The sequence below is a fragment of the Gymnoscopelus microlampas genome (assembly GCF_963454915.1).
Source record: "Gymnoscopelus microlampas genome assembly, chromosome: 7".
Classification (NCBI taxonomy): Eukaryota; Metazoa; Chordata; class Actinopteri; order Myctophiformes; family Myctophidae; genus Gymnoscopelus; species Gymnoscopelus microlampas.
In genome coordinates, this window is record NC_139944.1 from 12,322,150 (window position 1) to 12,341,036 (window position 18,887).

An 18,887-nucleotide genomic window follows, 5' to 3' on the forward strand; every position below is an offset into this window, starting at 1 on the left:
GAGGGAAACGTCTTCCATTTACAGTGGTTTTCAGGGTTTCTATGACGACAATCTGTCCATTCACGTCACCACACGGGCACTCCCAACCATGGGAACTAAGGCTCATTCATATAGCTCCATACTGGGGTTTTCATGGGGTTTTCAGGGTTTCTATGACGACAATCTGTCCAATCACGTCACCATGGGCACTCCCAGCAATGGGAACTAAGGCTCATTCAAATGACTCCATACTGGGGTTTACAGCTTTAATTTGGATAGACAGTGCCACGCAGTGGACAGAATACCACATTGCACTTAAGGCTTATGTTTTAGCTTTGTAGAAGAGAGAAGTGGCTGCCTTTTAAACCTAGCCCAATTCCGTCAGCATTTTAATTTTTGTGGCTTCTCTTTAGAAGGCCCCATATGCAACAACCATTTATTTCTCCCTGCTAAATTGGATGCCAGCTTTTTACACTGGAAAAGATCCGGGCTGTATCAGTGATGTTGCTAGGTTTTCAATGTAATGGGTCCTGGGATGCAAGGGTGGTCTTTTAGATGGGTCCCAGGGACATTTTATGGGTCCCCAATTACACGTCCCCCCCCTATCGTTTTCTTTGATCTCCAATCTCCATATCTTCTATGCGTGTGTGACTGTGTACATTATATCCTGATGCAGTGGATCTCAACCTTTTCAGGCAGCGACCCCCCAAAATAATCATATTTTAACTGGGGACCCCCCACCCTGAGGAATTAGGAGTTGAGGCACTTAATTTAGTTTGATTCAGTTCCACAGATACATATTGTGAAAATAGCAGATCTAGATCAGTGCGACCCGTTCCTGCTTTTCAAGACCGATACCGATATATATACATATATTAAAAAATCATAAATATATTTTTTCAAATGTATATGATTCTGTAGTATTAGCACACCTTATGGTAAGAAATACTAGTAGTGGGCAACAGGTGGATTTAACATACCTTTGACCAATAGAATACATTTAATCATAGAACCTTTTAATCATTATTATTATTTTATTTTGTATTATTTATGAATGTAGAATTTATTTTTACTATTTATTGTGTAGACTGAAAACACTGGCTTACAGTGGAAGTATTGGCAAATAAAGAAATAGGAATTCAAGAAATAATGAAGACAAATACTGACAATGCCTATGAACATTGGCTTGCAGTTATTGCACATAGTCAACATGCAATAATACTATTAGGCTTGTCATTGAGAAAGGAAAATAAAGTTGTCTTTTTGAGGAGAAGTGGAACCTTATAAGTCACTTTAAGTTTAGCATGAGGGAGAGGGTCTACCCTCTTCAGGGAATTAATTGTTATGATATCTCTAAGCTACAGAAAACATCCAGTTGCCTATTAAACATACACAAGACACAGACGATAGACAACCGGTTACTTACAGCTGCCATTAATTAGTGCTTTTGTTTGCCTTTGTGGTCAAATCAGGGTCAAATGCATAGGATCAACGAGCCATCGTTAACCTGCTAATGTTACACAGCTGATTGGCAACATGCATTAATCCACCACATACATCACTCTGATCTCCAAGCAAGTGGGAGAACACTCTAAAATCGGGGATTTTACTTTGGCTGGTCAATTTAAGATGACAACAGCAACAGAGATTAGTAGTAGACCTGTATGTATGATGATCAGTTATTATTCCAGACAGTGGTCTATCCAAGACGTTTTAACACGTTTAAGAGCAGGTCCTCATGCCGTCTCTCTCTCTCTCTGTGTGTGAGTAGCGTAGACTAACAGCGAGGGGCTGTGCTGCTGCTTCTGCCACACAACGCTGTTTAACCGAGTTATACTTCTCCAGTACAACGGTGTCTAACCGGAGAGTTATACTTCTCCACCAACGGTGCCTAACCGAGAGAGTCCATGTAGATCACAGCTGACAAATATTATATATTATCGGAGCTAATCGGAGCTGCGTCCCATGGACGCACTAGAGTTGTCATGAATGCGTCCTTTCGCAATATGGTGCGTCAGCGACGCAGGACGCAGGCCTACGAGCATCTCTGCTGTATAAATTTACTGACCTCTACATAGACGGGACTTTTGCCACTTTCAATGACCTCTCACTAAAATTCAAACTCCCCCGCTCACATCTATTCCGGTACTTCCAAATTAGACAAAATTTGTTAAAGCCCAAAGCCCAACCTTTCCTAATTTAGATCCAGACCTGAAATTTGATATTTTGTTACAGACCCCTGCTCAACTTCAAGGTCTCATATCAAACATCTACAGCTCTATATCCTCTTTTAATGACGCCTCACTTTACAAGATTAAGGGGGACTGGGAGGGGGAACTTGGTGTAGTGATACCGGAAGACACATGGGACCGGGCTATGAGCGCAGTGAATGGGATTACTTCCTGTGCCCGTCTTAATCTGATACAGTTTAAAGTTCTCCACCGTGCCCATTTTAGCAAAACCAGACTAAGCAGAATATATCCCGACCTGGATGGGAGCTGTGAGAGATGTCAACATGACCCAGCCAACTTGACTCACATGTTCTGGTCCTGCCCCAGTTTATTAGTTTTTTGGACATGGACAGATGTATTTAAAATTCTCTCAGATGCCTTTTAGGTGAATATTCAACCTAGCTTTGAAGTTGCTATTTTTTGGGTGGCCGGCGTCCAATCTCCACCTTGGAAAAAAATTAAGAATGCTATTTCCTTTGCGTCCTTGTTAGCCCATAGGAGAATTTTACTAGAATGGAAATCAGCCATCCCACCTAAAATATCACTTTGGTTACAGGACCTCATGTTCTTTTTAAAATTGGAAAAAATAAAGTACTCGATCAGAGGTTCAGCTCAAATGTTTTACTCCATCTGGGGCCCCTTCCTCTTATAGGCCTACTTTCAAAACCAAAACGCTGTCCCTCCAGACTAAAAGTGAGGTTGAGGGTAAAATTGATCAGTGTTTTAAGAAAATTGAAAATCCTTTTGGTGTCTTAAATTCTGAAACTAAGAGAAGGAAGTATTTTAAAGAGAAGTGGGGAAGGGTAGACCCAGTTGAATATGTTCTTGGTACAAGATTTGATACCCTGCACAATCGGACTACTGGAACCTATGATCCGGCTGTTGTTACTGATAAATTTGTTTATATCCCAATTTTGAAAACATTAGATTGTATTTACAAACACCCTAATATAAAAGAGATGCTGCAGAGTGATTCCTGTTCAAGAGAAGATCTTAATGACTTTTGTGATGGTGAGCTTTTCAAAAGTCATCCTCTATTTATTTCCCGTGCAAGATTTGTTTTCCCCGTGCACTCCTAAATTGGCTGAATTTACTTAAAATTTAGAATATCATTTTGAATAATAACAGTAATAATAGTAATAATAATTATTATAGCATCAATAATATATCTGTCAATAATAAACTGTTTACAGGCATTGTAATAGTTACCATAATATATAATTGTATAATTATCACTAATAACTATAATTAACCTATATATAGAATCATAAAATATAACCATACTATTATTACATATATAATCACAATAACAACAACTATAATAACAATAATTGATAGGACATTATACCAAATATATTGATGGTGTTGGTTACAGTAAAGGTACCAATAATACAATTGTGTTAATAAATACTTTAAACTATATCTGCTCTGCTTTGTCTCTACTTATTATTCTTTTTACCATGTGTTTGAAAAGTGAATCTATATGTTTGGTAATGTATTTTTTTGTGGGGTTTTTTTTGGAATTACTATTCACGATCAGAAGGGTTCTTCACTACTAAAGCTGAACAAAAAGTGAAACTTTGGAATGTAACCTCTCATTAATGCCTAAGCCCATACACATATGAACATAATACACAAAAGTTGTTTGTTTAACTGACAATCATTTTTGCCTTCTACAATCTGGTGTTTTAATTTACTTGACCAACTTATACACTTAACGGTTTGATCCATGCAAGAGTCAAAGCTTGTAATTGAAATTGCTGTCAGACTATAATCTCTGCCTGCTGGACAAAATGGACTTCAATCCCTCTACTGTGTGTAAAATTGTGAAGCAGTTTCACCAGATTGGACCTGGCCATGTTTACTCTTCCACCGAGTGTAGCATCATCCATCACATACAACAAGCTGACTTTGCTTCATCAAATTCCACCAGGTGAGATCTTCGACTGTATGTACCTGAGTTAAAAGTGATGTATCACTGTGCTGTTATGTTCACATGTTATTAGCAGTGGTTATGTTTTTCCCATTGCATTTCTAAAATCAACAAAACTTTTTCTGTGTATACTTAGGCTGCATTATCTACAGTGGAGAGGTAGGTACCTGAAATGATATTCACATTTTAAAGTCTAATTGACTAAATGTCACCAAATTAAAAACATTTCACTCTTTCTTTCTTTCCCAAGTGCAATGTTACTTCAGCAAATGGTAAGTGTATAGTAGTTTTGATTCATTGTTATGAATTTTAATGTGATTTATTTTCATAATGAATGAATGAATTAATGTTTTCACAGAAACAGACATTTGTGTTGGAATTAACAGGTGAGTGTTCTGAGGAAATGCTTACAATATCTCAAATATATTTAATGAACAAACTTTTCGTTTTGCAACTCAAGAAACATTTGATATGTTTTCCTTTTCGGCTACCAAAGCACTGCACTACAGCTCCTCCTCAACAACGGACAGATGAATGGACGTTTTTGTGACTTTGGCATTGAAGAATACACGTGTGCTTCAGTAAGCCACTTAAGTCTCTCACATTGAACGCAACAGTTATTTTCCAATTTTTACTTCATTAAAGGTTTCCTGTTTTTTCTGTTCTGCTTTGTCCATTATCTCCACCCAGGTGTCCATGTTGACAGCACAGGATCTGGCAGCAGTGATGAAGTGTAACCAGTCCCCCAGCTCCACTGGTTCCAGACCAGTCTGGAAGCTGTTCCTCTCTAAGACCTCTGGGGTGTTGGATGCAGCTCTGGATCTTCTTGCCAACATGGTACAAAAAGTAGCTCTAACCAGACACTGAAAACAACTTTTAAGGTGAAGACAGAATGAACAATCTCTAAAACGAATTAAAAGTAACACATCTGAATTCTGAAATTATTTAAATTTAAAGCTCATGTTTTTAATAATCTTAAAAAGATTTGCTAATGAAAAAAAATGCTAATAAAAAATCCCTATTCACTGTCAGGCAAACAGTCTATCAAGATTTGAAAGAATATCTCTATTATAGAGCCAGAATCTTTATCTACTATTCCATACATTAAATATCCTCACGTAATATTAATGCAAATTTAATGATATTAAATATTGACCCATGTAATCCTTCCCCTAGTCCATGACCATGACTGGTCCATCAGCGTCTGTGGTTCTGGATGTGATTGGAGAGATGAGAGTGGCAATTCTGACTGCTGGATTTCCATAGACTTTTCTGTGCACCTTCATTCTTCCTGGGGGATGATTTTGATTTTGATGACTCCGTTGCCTTTTCTCTAGCTTCACCAATAAGCTAAGAAATAAGTATTTCTCATTCTGTGTTTGATTCACCAGTTTGAAGGAGTTTAGCCATCAGTTTGACAACATGACCTCACAGCAGCAGCATTTGGGCCTGAAGGAACTAATCCTCCCTTTCCTCTCCCGACCACAGCCAGGTACTGACTAACTGCAATATCTCAATAACAGTTTGGCTCTCATTTTCAAATGTATTTGCCAAATAAATATATTCCCATTCTATTCTCAATTAGAATGGGATATCTTTACTGGAAAATGTTTTGACTGGTATTTGCAGCCATTTTTCTGTTTGAATGCCTTAATACTTTGTTCTGATCTGTCCCCTACAACAGCAGTGCTTACTGGCTGCAGAACAACTTTGGGCCATTCTCAGCCCTTGTGTCTGTCAGAGAATTCCTGAATCTCAACCCAGGCTTCTCCCCTGTAAGACTTCATCGCTGCCACATAAAAAAAACTCTAAAGAATGATTAGACCAAATAGTTACCTTATTATTATCAAATAAAATCCAGTGGTGGTGATAATCTTTTCTTGTCTGTCTTTCTGTCCAGCTGGAGGCTGTAAGGCTCCTGTCTCCAAAGCAGAGTGCAGAACTTGTGGTGTTGCCTCTTCCTGCTGAGGAAGACGTTGTCATCAACGCAGTGTTTGACTCCCTGACTGCATCTCCAACTGGATTGGCTGAGTTTGTGTCCCACCTTGTTATGTTCTCTGGAACGGTAAAAAACATAAAGTAAAGATAATAGAAAATGTAACCATGCACATTAAGGTTTGAAATGACAACATATTTTTGCCACTTTTCAGGGAAACATTTCCTGCTCATCATACCAAATAATGTAAGTAGATCCATCAATATATAGTATTATGGTTTTTGAAGACAGGTAGATGTGATTTCATTCGTTATTATTGGCTGATGTTAACCCCTGACTTGTTGGGTCTCAGTTTCACCAGACTGGACCAGGCCATGCCTACTCTTCCTCAGAGTGTGGCATCATCCATCGCATACGTGAAGCTAACTTTAGCTCATCACGTTCCACCAGGTGAGATCTTCTATCTACATGACGTAAACATTGCCGTTACATTTACATTTTATTTGTATTGGTTATTTTGCTTTTCCATGGTGTTTTAGAAATGAACAAAATCCTAATATCTGCACTTTTCTTTTCTTAGGCTGCATCATATACAGTGGAGAGGTAGTTTTCAAATAATTGTAGTGGAGTAACAGTACAATATTTGCCTCTGAGATGTAAGTAAAAGTATAGACAATTGGAAATACTCCAGTAAAGTAAAAGTACCTTCTAATTGTACTTAAGTACAGTACTTTAGTAAATGTACTTAGTTACTTTACACCACTGGATATTTCATACCAGTGTATTGAAGGATATTTCTTTCTCTTCCACAGGGAAGTCATGTGGCTCTGCTGGGGAAATCTCCAACGGTCAGTTTGTGTACACCGGATCAAAGTTTGGAGACTCTGCTACAGGTGTCTGTGATGAAGGGTAAGAACATTATAAATATATATAATAAGAACTAGGGCTGGGACTCGATTAAAAACATTTATCAAATTAATTAGAGGCTTTGTAATGAATTAATCACAATTAATCACATTTTAATCGCATATCAATATTTTACTTGAGAACAGGGAAAGGCAATTTTTTCATACGTCTTTAAGTACATGTAAAAAAATAAAAGGCTTAAAAATACTAAAAAGAAGGAAAAACGTTGCGACGCTGAGGAGCGTGTACAGAAACAGCCTTCCCCCTCCATTGGCGCTCCCATATGATGGGAATTCAATACCCATATAACAATGAATTCAATACCCATATAACAATGAATTCAATACCCATACTTCTAGCTTCACATGTGTACTTTTTATAGAATGTCATATCAGAAGACCGAGCATTGCAGTGTAAAGAATAGTTCTACCCTTCCATTCAGAGCTCTGTCTTGAAGGAGCAATGTCTGTCCCGGATAGCGCAAGCTCTGAAGCTCATATCCACCTCTGACTGAAAGGAGCCTTGCCTTTAGGGACAGTGTGTCAATAGGATTAATCTGTTGATTGGTTCTATCTTTAATCGAGTGTTGATTCCAAGTTCCTTGGAATCTATAAGCGAATAATACTTCCCCTCCCTACCGGCGTCTATAAGGTTTATGTGGCATCACTGACTGTACTCTTGCCTTGAAGACGGTCCGTGTCCGCCGGGATATGGCTCTTGTCTGGAAGGGTATAACTATTCTCTATTCTCTACGCTGCAAGGGTCTGTCTTCTGATGTGACAATTCTATAAAAAGCGCAAATGTGACGCTAGACTTCTGGTCATTAAATTTGTGCAATTATAATGCTCGGAGGAGGTTGGCCCCCAGACGTGCGGCACGCAAGCCTACCGAACTACTGGTGCCCACGAACCAGCCCCCAACTATGGGTCAAATAGTACCACTGCCTAGTCTCGGAGGAGGTTGGCCCCCAGACGTGCGGCACGCAAGCCTACCGAACTACTGGTGCCCACGAACCAGCCCCCAACTATGGGACAAATAGTACCACTGCCTAGTCTCGGAGGATGTTGGCCCCCGGACGTGCGGCACGCAAGCCTACCGAACTACTGGTGCCCACGAACCAGCCCCCAACTATGGGTTAAATAGTACCACTGCCTAGTCTCGGAGGATGTTGGCCCCCGGACGTGCGGCACGCAAGCCTACCGAACTACTGGTGCCCCAGCTGCACTGGTTCCAGACCAGTCTGGAAGCTGTTCCTCTCCAAGGCCTCTGGGGTGTTGGATGCAGCTCTTGATCTTCTAGCCAACACGGTACAAAAAATAGATCTAACCAGACACTGAAATAAACTGAAACTAAACTGCTAAGTGTTATGGCAAAGATAGAATGACCAATCACTGAAACTAATTAAAATGAACAATGATGACTGAGTTAGTACATCTCAGACCTACACATAATTACAGTCTATGTTTATAATTAGTAATTATAAAATGCACCAATGCAAAATAAAAATAAAGAATCAATTATTTCTGCCCAGAAGCTGTTATTTGTCCACATAAAGTCCACCCAGGTTTGGAATGAAAGTTCTCTATTGTAGAGCGAAAAGCCCTGTCCACTATTCTTTACACCAAATGAACTCACACGTAATGCACATTTAAATGAAATATTGACCCATGTAATCCTTCCCCTAGTCCATGACGATGACTGGTCCATCAGCGTCTGCGGTTCTGGATGTGATTGGAGAGCTGAGAGTGTCGATTCTGACTGATGAACAGTTGAGGGACAGTGATGTCATTGGGAAGTGGTTCTCTGGACGTTTGAGAGGGTTCCTGTCATCTGCATCAGGAGAGTTTCTATACTGCCTCAGCAGCAGGAACCTCAGCTGTAACACATACCAGCAAGTGTAAGTATTGAGCTGGAGACTTCGGTCATCTGTATACCCTTTGACTGAATTTTCCCACCTGGGGCTATCATCTTTATGTGGATGTATTTCACATTTCATCTCCCATAATGGGGTGTTTGGGTGAAAAGCATAGTTGGCCTCCATTGGCACTCCCATATGATGGGAATTCAATACCCATATAACAATGAATTCAATACCCATATAACAATGAATTCAATACCAATATAACAATGAATTCAATACCCATACTTCTAGCTTCACATGTGTACTTTTTATAGAATGTCATATCAGAAGACCGAGCATCGCAGTGTAAAGAATAGTTCTACCCTTCCATTCAGAGCTCTGTCTTGAAGGAGCAATGTCTGTCCCGGATAGCGCAAGCTCTGAAGCTCATATCCACCTCTGACTGAAAGGAGCCTTGCCTTTAGGGACAGTGTGTCAATAGGATTAATCTGTTGATTGGTTCTATCTTTAATCGAGTGTTGATTCCAAGTTCCTTGGAATCTATAAGCGAATAATACTTCCCCTCCCTACCGGCGTCTATAAGGTTTATGTGGCATCACTGACTGTACTCTTGCCTTGAAGACGGTCCGTGTCCGCCGGGATATGGCTCTTGTCTGGAAGGGTATAACTATTCTCTATTCTCTACGCTGCAAGGGTCTGTCTTCTGATGTGACAATTCTATAAAAAGCGCAAATGTGACGCTAGACTTCTGGTCATTAAATTTGTGCAATTATAATGCTCGGAGGAGGTTGGCCCCCAGACGTGCGGCACGCAAGCCTACCGAACTACTGGTGCCCACGAACCAGCCCCCAACTATGGGACAAATAGTACCACTGCCTAGTCTCGGAGGAGGTTGGCCCCCGGACGTGCGGCACGCAAGCCTACCGAACTACTGGTGCCCACGAACCAGCCCCCAACTATGGGTTAAATAGTACCACTGCCTAGTCTCGGAGGAGGTTGGCCCCCAGACGTGCGGCACGCAAGCCTACCGAACTACTGGTGCCCACGAACCAGCCCCCAACTATGGGACAAATAGTACCACTGCCTAGTCTCGGAGGAGGTTGGCCCCCGGACGTGCGGCACGCAAGCCTACCGAACTACTGGTGCCCACGAACCAGCCCCCAACTATGGGTTAAATAGTACCACTGCCTAGTCTCGGAGGAGGTTGGCCCCCAGACGTGCGGCACGCAAGCCTACCGAACTACTGGTGCCCACGAACCAGCCCCCAACTATGGGTTAAATAGTACCACTGCCTAGTCTCGGAGGAGGTTGGCCCCCAGACGTGCGGCACGCAAGCCTACCGAACTACTGGTGCCCACGAACCAGCCCCCAACTATGGGACAAATAGTACCACTGCCTAGTCTCGGAGGAGGTTGGCCCCCGGACGTGCGGCACGCAAGCCTACCGAACTACTGGTGCCCACGAACCAGCCCCCAACTATGGGTTAAATAGTACCACTGCCTAGTCTCGGAGGATGTTGGCCCCCGGACGTGCGGCACGCAAGCCTACCGAACTACTGGTGCCCCAGCTGCACTGGTTCCAGACCAGTCTGGAAGCTGTTCCTCTCCAAGGCCTCTGGGGTGTTGGATGCAGCTCTTGATCTTCTAGCCAACACGGTACAAAAAATAGATCTAACCAGACACTGAAATAAACTGAAACTAAACTGCTAAGTGTTATGGCAAAGATAGAATGACCAATCACTGAAACTAATTAAAATGAACAATGATGACTGAGTTAGTACATCTCAGACCTACACATAATTACAGTCTATGTTTATAATTAGTAATTATAAAATGCACCAATGCAAAATAAAAATAAAGAATCAATTATTTCTGCCCAGAAGCTGTTATTTGTCCACATAAAGTCCACCCAGGTTTGGAATGAAAGTTCTCTATTGTAGAGCGAAAAGCCCTGTCCACTATTCTTTACACCAAATGAGTGTAAAGAATCACACGTAATGCACATTTAAATGAAATATTGACCCATGTAATCCTTCCCCTAGTCCATGACGATGACTGGTCCATCGGCGTCTGCGGTTCTGGATGTGATTGGAGAGCTGAGAGTGTCGATTCTGACTGATGAACAGTTGAGGGACAGTGATGTCATTGGGAAGTGGTTCTCTGGATGTTTGAGAGGGTTCCTGTCATCTGCATCAGGAGAGTTTCTATACTGCCTCAGCAGCAGGAACCTCAGCTGTAACACATACCAGCAAGTGTAAGTATTGAGCTGGAGACTTCGGTCATCTGTATACCCTTTGACTGAATTTTCCCACCTGGGGCTATCATCTTTATGTGGATGTATTTCACATTTCATCTCCCATAATGGGGTGTTTGGGTGAAAAGCATAGTTGGCCTCCATTGGCGCTCCCATATGATGGGAATTCAATACCCATATAACAATGAATTCAATACCCATATAACAATGAATTCAATACCAATATAACAATGAATTCAATACCCATACTTCTAGCTTCACATGTGTACTTTTTATAGAATGTCATATCAGAAGACCGAGCATCGCAGTGTAAAGAATAGTTCTACCCTTCCATTCAGAGCTCTGTCTTGAAGGAGCAATGTCTGTCCCGGATAGCGCAAGCTCTGAAGCTCATATCCACCTCTGACTGAAAGGAGCCTTGCCTTTAGGGACAGTGTGTCAATAGGATTAATCTGTTGATTGGTTCTATCTTTAATCGAGTGTTGATTCCAAGTTCCTTGGAATCTATAAGCGAATAATACTTCCCCTCCCTACCGGCGTCTATAAGGTTTATGTGGCATCACTGACTGTACTCTTGCCTTGAAGACGGTCCGTGTCCGCCGGGATATGGCTCTTGTCTGGAAGGGTATAACTATTCTCTATTCTCTACGCTGCAAGGGTCTGTCTTCTGATGTGACAATTCTATAAAAAGCGCAAATGTGACGCTAGACTTCTGGTCATTAAATTTGTGCAATTATAATGCTCGGAGGAGGTTGGCCCCCAGACGTGCGGCACGCAAGCCTACCGAACTACTGGTGCCCACGAACCAGCCCCCAACTATGGGACAAATAGTACCACTGCCTAGTCTCGGAGGAGGTTGGCCCCCGGACGTGCGGCACGCAAGCCTACCGAACTACTGGTGCCCACGAACCAGCCCCCAACTATGGGTTAAATAGTACCACTGCCTAGTCTCGGAGGAGGTTGGCCCCCAGACGTGCGGCACGCAAGCCTACCGAACTACTGGTGCCCACGAACCAGCCCCCAACTATGGGACAAATAGTACCACTGCCTAGTCTCGGAGGATGTTGGCCCCCGGACGTGCGGCACGCAAGCCTACCGAACTACTGGTGCCCACGAACCAGCCCCCAACTATGGGTTAAATAGTACCACTGCCTAGTCTCGGAGGATGTTGGCCCCCGGACGTGCGGCACGCAAGCCTACCGAACTACTGGTGCCCCAGCTGCACTGGTTCCAGACCAGTCTGGAAGCTGTTCCTCTCCAAGGCCTCTGGGGTGTTGGATGCAGCTCTTGATCTTCTAGCCAACACGGTACAAAAAATAGATCTAACCAGACACTGAAATAAACTGAAACTAAACTGCTAAGTGTTATGGCAAAGATAGAATGACCAATCACTGAAACTAATTAAAATGAACAATGATGACTGAGTTAGTACATCTCAGACCTACACATAATTACAGTCTATGTTTATAATTAGTAATTATAAAATGCACCAATGCAAAATAAAAATAAAGAATCAATTATTTCTGCCCAGAAGCTGTTATTTGTCCACATAAAGTCCACCCAGGTTTGGAATGAAAGTTCTCTATTGTAGAGCGAAAAGCCCTGTCCACTATTCTTTACACCAAATGAGTGTAAAGAATCACACGTAATGCACATTTAAATGAAATATTGACCCATGTAATCCTTCCCCTAGTCCATGACGATGACTGGTCCATCGGCGTCTGCGGTTCTGGATGTGATTGGAGAGCTGAGAGTGTCGATTCTGACTGATGAACAGTTGAGGGACAGTGATGTCATTGGGAAGTGGTTCTCTGGATGTTTGAGAGGGTTCCTGTCATCTGCATCAGGAGAGTTTCTATACTGCCTCAGCAGCAGGAACCTCAGCTGTAACACATACCAGCAAGTGTAAGTATTGAGCTGGAGACTTCGGTCATCTGTATACCCTTTGACTGAATTTTCCCACCTGGGGCTATCATCTTTATGTGGATGTATTTCACATTTCATCTCCCATAATGGGGTGTTTGGGTGAAAAGCATAGTTGGCCTCCATTGGCGCTCCCATATGATGGGAATTCAATACCCATATAACAATGAATTCAATACCCATATAACAATGAATTCAATACCAATATAACAATGAATTCAATACCCATACTTCTAGCTTCACATGTGTACTTTTTATAGAATGTCATATCAGAAGACCGAGCATCGCAGTGTAAAGAATAGTTCTACCCTTCCATTCAGAGCTCTGTCTTGAAGGAGCAATGTCTGTCCCGGATAGCGCAAGCTCTGAAGCTCATATCCACCTCTGACTGAAAGGAGCCTTGCCTTTAGGGACAGTGTGTCAATAGGATTAATCTGTTGATTGGTTCTATCTTTAATCGAGTGTTGATTCCAAGTTCCTTGGAATCTATAAGCGAATAATACTTCCCCTCCCTACCGGCGTCTATAAGGTTTATGTGGCATCACTGACTGTACTCTTGCCTTGAAGACGGTCCGTGTCCGCCGGGATATGGCTCTTGTCTGGAAGGGTATAACTATTCTCTATTCTCTACGCTGCAAGGGTCTGTCTTCTGATGTGACAATTCTATAAAAAGCGCAAATGTGACGCTAGACTTCTGGTCATTAAATTTGTGCAATTATAATGCTCGGAGGAGGTTGGCCCCCAGACGTGCGGCACGCAAGCCTACCGAACTACTGGTGCCCACGAACCAGCCCCCAACTATGGGACAAATAGTACCACTGCCTAGTCTCGGAGGAGGTTGGCCCCCGGACGTGCGGCACGCAAGCCTACCGAACTACTGGTGCCCACGAACCAGCCCCCAACTATGGGTTAAATAGTACCACTGCCTAGTCTCGGAGGAGGTTGGCCCCCAGACGTGCGGCACGCAAGCCTACCGAACTACTGGTGCCCACGAACCAGCCCCCAACTATGGGACAAATAGTACCACTGCCTAGTCTCGGAGGAGGTTGGCCCCCGGACGTGCGGCACGCAAGCCTACCGAACTACTGGTGCCCACGAACCAGCCCCCAACTATGGGTTAAATAGTACCACTGCCTAGTCTCGGAGGATGTTGGCCCCCGGACGTGCGGCACGAAAGCCTACCGAACTACTGGTGCCCCAGCTGCACTGGTTCCAGACCAGTCTGGAAGCTGTTCCTCTCCAAGGCCTCTGGGGTGTTGGATGCAGCTCTTGATCTTCTAGCCAACACGGTACAAAAAATAGATCTAACCAGACACTGAAATAAACTGAAACTAAACTGCTAAGTGTTATGGCAAAGATAGAATGACCAATCACTGAAACTAATTAAAATTAACAATGATGACTGAGTTAGTACATCTCAGACCTACACATAATTACAGTCTATGTTTATAATTAGTAATTATAAAATGCACCAATGCAAAATAAAAATAAAGAATCAATTATTTCTGCCCAGAAGCTGTTATTTGTCCACATAAAGTCCACCCAGGTTTGGAATGAAAGTTCTCTATTGTAGAGCGAAAAGCCCTGTCCACTATTCTTTACACCAAATGAGCTCACACGTAATGCACATTTAAATGAAATATTGACCCATGTAATCCTTCCCCTAGTCCATGACGATGACTGGTCCATCGGCGTCTGCGGTTCTGGATGTGATTGGAGAGCTGAGAGTGTCGATTCTGACTGATGAACAGTTGAGGGACAGTGATGTGGGAAGTGGTTCTCTGGACGTTTGAGAGGGTTCCTGTCATCTGCATCAGGAGAGTTTCTATACTGCCTCAGCAGCAGGAACCTCAGCTGTAACACATACCAGCAAGTGTAAGTATTGAGCTGGAGACTTCGGTCATCTGTATACCCTTTGACTGAATTTTCCCACCTGGGGCTATCATCTTTATGTGGATGTATTTCACATTTCATCTCCCATAATGGGGTGTTTGGGTGAAAAGCATGGTTAAGTCACAATGTTTTGAATTTCTTTTCTTTTTTCTCGTGAGTAAAAAGTCATATAGTGAAGTTGAATTGAGTCCAAAGTAATGGGTAGTGTGGAAGAGAGCTGAAGAAGCGATAGGTAGGGTGGAACTGATGGAGTCAGGGGTGATTTGTGAGAGAAGGGTTCCAGCTAGAGTGAGAGGGAAGATGTGTACGGCTTGGAAATGGTGGCACTGATGAAAAGACAGGAGGCGGAACTAGAGGTGGCAAAATTGAGGATGCCAATGATTACATTGGAGGATTAGCCCAGGTTAGAAGGTTTTGGGATAAAGCAAGAGAGGCGAGGTTTGGATGTTTGTTTGGATATATACGGAGAAGGGATGAGAGGTATATTGGGAGAAGGATGCTGAAGATGGAGCTGCCAGGCAAGAGGAGAAGAGGTAGACCAAAGATGAAGTTTATGAATGAGGAGGGAGACGACATGCAGGTGGCTAGAGTGACCAAGGAAGATGCCGAAAACAGAAGCAGATGGAAACAGATGATGTGGCGCACCCTGATGGGAATTGGCCGAAATAAAAGAAAGAAGTGAAAACAAGTATTTACGGGGCCAGAGCTCAGCTCTGGACCTGTTTTGTTATTGGCAGTATTCTGTCACTTCTTCTTCTTCTGCCACTTTTCGCAGTTCTGGCTGAACCGTGCAGTCGCTTTTTACGAAACTCAGCCATATGGTAGATGGTCATGAAAAACTATCAAGAAATAATTCTCACAATCTTTCGTCCAAAGGTGGCGCTATAGCACTCAATTGAAAATGGCAACTTTGAATAGGTACAACTCATGCCCTGTTTGACCTACAGCCATGAAACTTGGATACACATATGCGTCTCCTCATGCTGAACAACTTTCACCCTCTGACTTTTGACCTCTGACCTTTAGATCTCCCACCATTTTGAATTATATGAAAAACAGTCATTGGCTCCTAACTTCTGCATTTTTTCACTTATGGAAAATCCGTTGGAAATTTTTGTAGGCAGAGGTCCAAAGTTGAAGTGTTAAACGTTTCGTGCAGATTGCTCAAAAATCCGAGTAGATAGATTTTAACTATTACAGTTTTATGAAAATTATTAATCTGCACCTAAAACATACATGCAGACTCACATTTCTTTGAAACTTTGCAGAAATGTACAGGGTCATTCCAAATATCACTGAAACCAATCTTACTCCAATTGGCCAAAGGGGGGCGCTATAGCGTAACTAGAGGTGGCAAAATTGAGGATGCCAATGATTACATTGGAGGATTAGCCCAGGTTAGAAGGTTTTGGGATAAAGCAAGAGAGGCGAGGTTTGGATGTTTGTTTGGATATATACGGAGGAGGGATGAGAGGTATATTGGGAGAAGGATGCTGAAGATGGAGCTGCCAGGCAAGAGGAGAAGAGGTAGACCAAAGATGAAGTTTATGAATGAGGAGGGAGACGACATGCAGGTGGCTAGAGTGACCAAGGAAGATGCCGAAAACAGAAGCAGATGGAAACAGATGATGTGGCGCACCCTGATGGGAATTGGCCGAAAAAAAAGAAAGAAGTGAAAACAAGTATTTACGGGGCCAGAGCTCAGCTCTGGACCTGTTTTGTTATTGGCAGTATTCTGTCACTTCTTCTTCTTCTGCCACTTTTCGCAGTTCTGGCTGAACCGTGCATACGCTTTTTACGAAACTCGGCCATATGGTAGATGCACATGAAAAACTATCAAGAAATAATTCTCACACTCATTCGTCAAAGGGTGGCGCTATAGCACTCAATTGAAAGTGCCAACTTTGAACAGGTACAACTCATGCCCTGTTTGACCTACAACCATGAAACTTCGATACACACATGCGTCTCTTCATGCCCGACAACTTTTGTGGTCTGACTTTTGACCTCTGACCTTTAGATCGCCCACCATTTTGAATTATATGAAAAGCAGCCATTGGCTCCTAACTTCTGCATTCTTTCACTTATGGAAATTAAATTATGTTGGGCGGCAGTGGCTCAGGGATAGAGTGGCCGGGTAGAGTGAACTGGAAAACCGCAAGGTTCCCAGGTCGATCCCGGGCTGGGGCGCTCCCCTAGAGTTAGTGTCGAAGTGTCCTTGAGCAAGACGCTGAACCCCTAATTGCTCCCGATGAGCAGATTAGTGCCTTGCATGGTATCCTCCGCCATCGGTGTATGAATGTGTGTGTGAATGGGTTAATGGCACAATCAATGTAAAGCGCTTCGGATAGAAGCGCTATAAAAATGCACCATTTACCATTTATTTACCATTTGGGTAAAAGAGAGTAACCTCTTGGCTAATATTTTAGCGAGTATTTTATTTTCCACACTAATGCAAAGAATAATCATACTACATTATAATTAATAATGGGACCACAAATATCTTTGAAAACCCTGTATAACTTCTGGGGTGGCCCAGATACCTAGCTTAATATATGTTTTAAAGGGACTAGCTACTTGGCATTATGTTATTGTACAGTCTTGCAGCCTGAACACCGGTACAGTCCTGTTGGTGTAGGAACCATAGACTGTAAAAAAGAAATGGACAAAGTGATGCCCATAGACTCTACAGACAGTAAATGAAGCCTATTTTTCAAATCTGCCATCTTTCTATATCCGGTCCAAATATGCAAATAAGAAACCGGAAATTAATTATTGGTATTGGTTGGGACCAGAGCGGGGGTGGGGAATGAATGCTATTGTTGTGTAGCTTGTCAATCAAATCATCACAAGGTAGCCACGCCCCTCCTACAGCATACCCAACTTTATCATCAATTTAAAAAGTAAATGGGACCATAATTGACCAAAACACATGGTGGTTGAAATAAGACTTTAACTAGCGACTGGAAGCATATAGTATTTATGACAATGTTTATTACGGTTATAAAATCAATTGTAAAGTTCGGCAAAAACCCATCCGCTTGAATGGAGCCTAATTCTTTCTGACACCAGCAGGGGTAAAACAGCGAGACTACAGGCCATTCATATGAACTGTCTCTTCCTATACAGCCTCAATTTACAACTCAGAGGCAGGCCCCTTGGTAGGAACATCATTCTTCCACTGGATGGCAGCCATGGTTCATTTAGAAATGTGAAAAAATCCATGAAAATGGAAGTATGACTTTGATGCAATAAACCACATGTACAATTAACCATATATACTGTAGTCTGAAGAAAAACAAATCATGATTCAGGCAATATATTACTTATTTTTCAGAAAGTATACATGTTGTTGCATGCTGTGTGTGTGTGTGTGTGTGTGTGTGTGTGTGTGTGTGTGTGTGTGTGTGTGTGTGTGTGTGTGTGTGTGTGTGTGTGTGTGTGTGTGTGTGTGTGTGTGTGTGTGTGTGAGAGGAAAAAAGAGAGAGAGGAGAAAGAGGGAGGCATATACATTAGCACCAGTGTTACAAGAGGGTAACTACAACATGTGGACAGTGTGTGCTGTTCCCTGAATCATGACCAATGCTACTCTACAGTAGGCAAGACAGCATTGTTCATCCTCTCCAAGTTCATTTGATAGAATTAAGCTTCCTCTAGTCTGCACAAGCAGTGAAAGCATGCTAAGGATAAGTCCAGTAATTCCCTAAGGCAGTGCTGATTGTGGAGGGGAGAGCTCATCAACTTGTCTCATGAAATGTTAAAGGTAAATTGGAAGCCTTTATATTCTTCTTATTTAGATTTTTTTTTTCAAACTCCATACAGAAAGGCCCTTTCGCCAACCCCACCCAGGGTATGGGCACTGATGATGCAGATTATTTGGATTTTTGTCTAGATCTAGAATTGGTGGTGACAAGTGATCGAAATGCAATGGCCCTGTATGTTTCAGGTTGAGGTGTGTGAGCTACCCACACT